Here is a 6,556-nt window from a genome sequence, read left to right as displayed (position 1 = left end):
AGTTGGGCTCGCCTCAACGGGGAGTAGGAAACCGGCGAGTTTCCGAACCTCGGTGAAAAATCTCTTGTCTACTTGTCTCATTTATTTGTCGCGTTTATATTTGTGCAATTTACATTCCTAGAGACATTCTTGAGATCATATCACCCTAGGATTGCTAAACTTAACTTAGGAGTGTGATTTAAACTAGAGATATACTTGAGCCATTATCACCCTAGGTTTGCAAAACATAACTTAGTTGCTTAGTTAGAATTGACACTCGCCGAGCCTAGCAACTTAGGTAAGTTTTGATTAGGTGTCATTTAGTTTTTAAATCGCCTATTCACCCCCTCTAGTCGACATCTCAATCCTACAAGAAGTGGTACCCTGCTCAGAAGTATCCACAAAGCGAACTACAACCTAAAATAGTAGTTAATTATTGCATTATATTTGTGAGAGCGTAGAAACTAAAACAAACCAGATTGAAATTATCATAATATTTAACAGAAAACAATACACTACTGTCTGTATTTTCTAGAGAAGTCTAGCATATTATATCCAATATGCGACTAGGAATCTTGAAATGAGATAGTACCTCCCAGTTCCAAGCTTTAGTGAAAATGACATTATAACTAGGAAACATATCCTATGCACAGCTTTCCGTGAACACCAACTAACAAATATCATAGAAAGTTTTAGAAAAATTAGACACATACTTCCAATAATATTGCACAGTGAAATATTATTTTCAAATTCATTATATTTTAGCCGTTAAAAAAAGACACAAAGAAGACAAAATTCTGACACCCTTAAAACTGTCAGATTTTTTTTTACTTTTTTGTTACGGCTAAAATACAATGAATTTGAATATGAGACTTTGCAGATATGTGCAATACTATTGTAAGCATGCGTCTAATTTTTTCAAGAATTTTTCGTGACATTTGCTAGTTGGTGTATACGGAGTGTGCATCGAAAACTTGTGTACATAGGATATGTTCCCTTATAAGTAAGCCCATGTATTCCATTTATATTCTTTCATCCCTTCTCTATTGGCCATGTTCTTTTCTCCAATAAAAGTTGGATAAACTTTTGAATACTCGTGGCACGCTTTTCAACTGCTAAACGGTTTAGTGTTCAGTACTACTCCCTCCGTCCCATAATATAAGGGATTTTGAGTTTTTGCTTGCAACGTTTGACCACTCGTCTTATTCAAAATTTTTTGAAATTATTATTTATTTTATTTGTGACTTACTTTATTATCTACATTACTTTAACCACAACTTTTCATTTTTTATATTTGCAAAAAAAAATTGAATAAGACGAGTGGTCAAATGTTGCAAGCAAAAACTCAAAATCTCTTATTTCGTGGGACAGAGGGAGTACTTAATGTTGGTAACCATTGATCCGTAGGTGTGCAGACAGGGTCCATCTAATTTATTTGGCAAATTTTGTTACAGGACATCGTGACTTTGTGGTTTTAGCTCCAGGACACCGTTGAATATAGCGTGGAGCGTAAAATCCGCTTAGAAACCACGCAATATTCAACGAGATTTGCTCCGATTTTTAAGGAGAAAGAAAGAGAAGGATAAGGGGAAGAAATCCCCTCAGTCAATGTTTGAAACGAGCAACGGGATTGGCCGAATTTAGAGGGGGAGGCGGTGGTGTGGCGCACGGGCACGAGAGCTCGAGGTTGAAGATGTACAGTAGCACGAGGGAGGGAAATTAGACTTTAGATGTGCAGGGGTAATTTGGTCCGGTCCCATCCAAATGTGGACCCGCTCAAGCCTAGTCAGCACGAATACACTAAGCAAATGGGTGCGGTGTCCTCTGGCAAATAGCCATGTTTTGGGAGTGTCTTCCCCCAAAACTCATTTCGTGCGGTGTCCTGGAGCTAATTCCACGAAGTCGCAATATCCTGTAGCAAAATTTACCAATTTATTTTGTCCCCACCTACCTTGGGAGAGATACATGTTGCATCATCTTCAATAGCATGTTCCTTGTTCACTTTTAGCATTTTTCATGTCTTGCACGAGTAATGAGAGTTATTCGAACTGCTTTGAGTTAAAGACCAACTAAAATGAAATTATGTCAAAAGTACCTAAAAGATGCTCTAAATACCCCCAAAATAGTTAGCCCACGATTTAGTATTGATACAGGAGCTTGTACATGACTTTACAGCATATATCTATTACAAAGTAGAAAAAAATAAAAGAAACGCCTAAAATGATTTTCTTGGATACAAAATAGAATTCCTATGGTTGGTTGCATTAAAAGGGAGAATATTTGATGAATCTCTAGTTGCTAAATACTTCGCTACATCGGTCCTGTTTGGATCTATGGGTTATTTTTTAGCCTTCCCTTAAATAGCCCAAAATAGCTCAAAAGTTCTAAACATGTGAGCTATTTTAGGGCTATTTAGAAATAACCCACCCAAAAAATATCCTCCTCAAGGGGTGCTAATTGAGCTATTTTGGGTGGGGCCCACTGAAAAAGTGTCTTTTATCTCCATCTCTCTCCATATGAAAGTGCATTAAAGGCTAAATAGCTCTCAAAATAACCCTTGGATCCAAATAAATTAGTGCTATTTTATTAAAGGGTTGTTTTCTTATGCTAAAAAGTAACTCTCAAAATAACTCTTGGCTAGTTCTCCAAACAGAACCACCTTCCTACTATGAAACAGAGTATGTATTAGGGCCATCTTCCTACTATGAAACAGAGTATGTATTTTGAAAGGAAAAACGTAGACACCTAAAGCCTGCAAGTCATATAAAAAGAGCTTTATATTGGCTAAAGTAACACGAGCTAGACTTAACTTGAAAATATATTTTTACAAAATCATTATGGCCTCACATAAGCGAAAGTGGAAGAATCAAAAGTGCCATTTTCCTATGTAAACTCACCTCAGCATCAGAAGCATACTGGTTTGCACTTCTCCAATCATTCAAAGAAGGGGACTGTTTGCAAAAAAGAAGGGCTGATGTCAAAATGGTGCCTGTTTTGCTCTTCTCATCCCAATCGATCTTGAAACCAGAACTCCGAGTCTCTGAGATAATGACTTGCCATCTAAAAATAAATTTACAAATTATTAATCAATAGCGAGACTCGTAAATCTTAAATGCACATGAATAAAATAGGATGATGTTTAGCTATAGTAGACGAAAGACCCACAATAAACTTTGCAGCATGAAGAACGGTCTTAGTCGATGATTCACGAATGTGGAGGAGCTTCCGATCAGTAAGGCATGAGCCAGGTATGCGTGGGAGTAAGTGGGCAGTTTCATTTGATGATCTAGAAAGTGATGAGCTAAAATTTTGACATGTTAGTTCTAATTCGAAATGCATGATTGCCAACTCCTTTTTTCTTTTTATTGCAAAATATAATACGGATAAATAGCCCTTCTTTTTTTTTCCCAAAATCTTGCAGGTAAATTGTTTTCATTTTTTTTTTACCAGAATGAAATTAAAGGAGCAAACCTCTTTTTGCCTGGTACTTGGCTTCCCACGGATCAAATGCACTTAAGTCTTCACCTCCGATAGGCTTATAGATCTCTCTACCCATGGCATTGTGTCCAATTACAACTCAGGGTATCTGGATATGTATGGCTTACGGAGTGGAGAACTGCAGCAAGAAGAGGCCTCGTCCTCCGATGGAATCCCCTCCACTCCTGACGCTGAAGGCGGCGCCAGTGTGCGGATTTGCTGTTGCGCCCATACGCGCCGACGGGTCAACTCGCGCGCGTTTCGGACGTTCGCAGGCCCACTGTTAAAGCATGTGCAGGTGCCAACTCATACGATTAGTGTGTGATTAACGCCATATCTAACGTGATTAACATGAGTACGTAGCGCTATGATCTCATAATTTTTTTTATTTTTTCAGGTAATTAGCTCTATTATTAACATGAACATTTTCAAATTTAAGTTGAAAGTTTCGAATTTTAAGATGAAAGTTTTTAAATTTGAGTTGAAAATTTTAAATCTTCAGTTGAAAGTTTTCAAATCCGAGTTGAAAGTTTTTAAATCCAAGTTGAAAGTTTTCAAATTTTGATTTGAAAATTTTTTTAATCCGAGGTAAAAGTTTTCAACTGGAATTGAAAGTTTTCAAATTTAAGCTGAAAAATTTTTAAATCTGAATTGAATGTTTTCAAGCTTGACTTGAAAATTTTCAAATATAAATTTAAACTTTCAAATATGGAGTTGAAAGTTTTCGGATCAAAGTTAAAAAGATTCAAATCTGAGTTAAAAGTGTTTAAGAGAATTAAACACTCCCGTGACGATTTTTTCCGGAAAAAAAAAAGAGAAACACGAACGGGAGGCTAGCTTTTCTCCGTACGTGATGCTGAAAAGCAAGTGGGCCCATCGCTTCTCCACGCGCGCGCGACTTATGTAAACGGCGCGTACGCGCTAATTAGCCATCCGCCAGTGCGCCACCATCTCCTCCTACTGCTGCACCCACAAATCCCTAGTCTTAGCGTCCCTTTCCCCCTCGCTGCTCCTTTTTTTTAATAATAGAATATAGCATCTCGGTCTTTGCTCAAGAAAACTATAGCCAATTATTACATAGTAGCACTTAAACAAGAGTGTAGTTCAACAAATCATATCCGACCTGATGGGCACGGGTGTGGGTGTGATTTTTTTACCTATGGGCACGCCCACAGACCCGAAGACGTCGTGGGCAACAGCCAGGATTAATTTTTTTACCCGTGGGTAAGCCATGCCCGACCCAATACATATGTATTAGCTAATTTCGATTCATCTCCTATTTTTTATACCTCTTTCTCTTGGTTTATTTGTGTTGCTAATTAATAATAAGTTGTTGTGCAATTCAAATTATTGTTGATAAATAATAATTTGATAAATGATTGATTTTATTTATCTTCGTTAAATTACCTATCTTTCCGAATTACTATTCATGTGAGATCCATTGGGTACTCACCGGACATGCCCACGGGCATGGGTATGGGCACAAAGTTTTGCTTGCTAACCCTAGTGAGTAGGGTTCGGGCGGGCGACGTCAGGCATCGGGGCAGGTATGGTTTTGCTCTACCCGTGCCCGACCTGGCCCATTGCCATCCCTCACTGGTTAAAAAAATCACGCTCACGCCCGTCCCAACAGGTCGGGTATCCACGGATAGCCGGACCCATGGACAAAATTGTCATCCCTAGAGCAAATGCCATTGTGGCGAGGGGATCCGACCTACCCAGCCGATGAGTTGTTGCTTGTAGGGACAAAGACGAAATCAGATAAATATATATACTCTTCCTCTCTGTTTCATATTATAACTCGTCTGGAGTTTCTTCCTAGTTAAATTTTAAAAACTTTGATCAAGTTTACATAAAAATGTAGTAACATTTTCAGCATAAAACAAACAAACCATCAAAATATATTAAATTTTAGTTCTAACAAAACTAATTTGGTGTTATAGATGTTCATAGATTTTCTATAAATTTGGTCAAACTTAAGTAAGTTTGACTAGGAAAAAGATCAAAATAATTTATAATATGAAATGGAGGGAGTATGTTACTTTTAGTGTGAAATGCACGGGTAGTATCTAAATTTATACAGTGCATTATTTGGGTTGTCAGACTTAAAATATAATTTTAGGTTTCTAAACTTGTCTTTGTGTATCATACGAGTTCAAACAAACTCCAACCCACTCTGTGCATTAACGTTAGGGAAAAGTCCATTTTACACCCTTGAATTCTTACGCATGTTTAAAATACACCCCCGAACTCCAAAATCGGATATAATATACCCCTATCTGTCAATACCGGACACTTTACCTCCTAGAGCTGTTTTTGCGGTGGTTTTTGCACACGTGGATGACACTTTGGATGCCACATCAGCGAACAGGATGTTTTGACCAACTTTTTCATGAGCTGCAGCGGCAGCGGCGCGGGGAAGGAGCATCTCCGACAAGCTGTTGCGGTCATCGGTGGAGGAGGTTTGCGCGCCAAGCCGCCAACGGAGATGGCTGAGCGGGGAAGCAGCTCCGCGCGGGGAGGAAGCCACAGCAAGCAAGTGGTATTTGCGGCTGAGTCGGCCAATGGAACAAGCTTTGGCGGCACCGAGCGCGCTCGACACCTTCACGTGGCCGTCCTCTACTAGAAAGAAGGTCGTTTTTGCAGGCGGCCAAACATTCCGCTTGTACCTAATCGGCTAACCGCCTGTAAAAATCCTTAATTTTTACAGACGGACCAAAGCACCGTCTAAGAAAATCATTTTCACAGGCGGAATTTCCAATCTTCCCGGACGCTACGTAGCCCCGCCTGGGAAAATAGCTCCCACGCCAAAAAACAAATTCCCGCCCGCCCACCCCCTCCCTTGGGTTTCAAATCCCAAATCACAAATTGGATTCAAATCACAAACATCCATAAATCATCCCAAGATGATTCAAATCACAAACATTCATAAATCAATACAAGAGTATTGGATTCAAATCCACAGCACCAATTTACAAATTAACATCCATCAACACGTAAACTAAAAAAAAATAAAGTTGTCGTCGCCGGCAAACTCCTCCGTGCCGCCGCCGCCCCGCTCCCCCCTCCGACCGGATCTGGGAGGGAGGGAGGTCTCCGC

This window comes from Oryza sativa, chromosome 5, assembly GCF_034140825.1.
Source record: "Oryza sativa Japonica Group chromosome 5, ASM3414082v1".
NCBI classification, from domain to species: Eukaryota; Viridiplantae; Streptophyta; class Magnoliopsida; order Poales; family Poaceae; genus Oryza; species Oryza sativa.
This window is presented reverse-complemented; position numbering follows the sequence as displayed.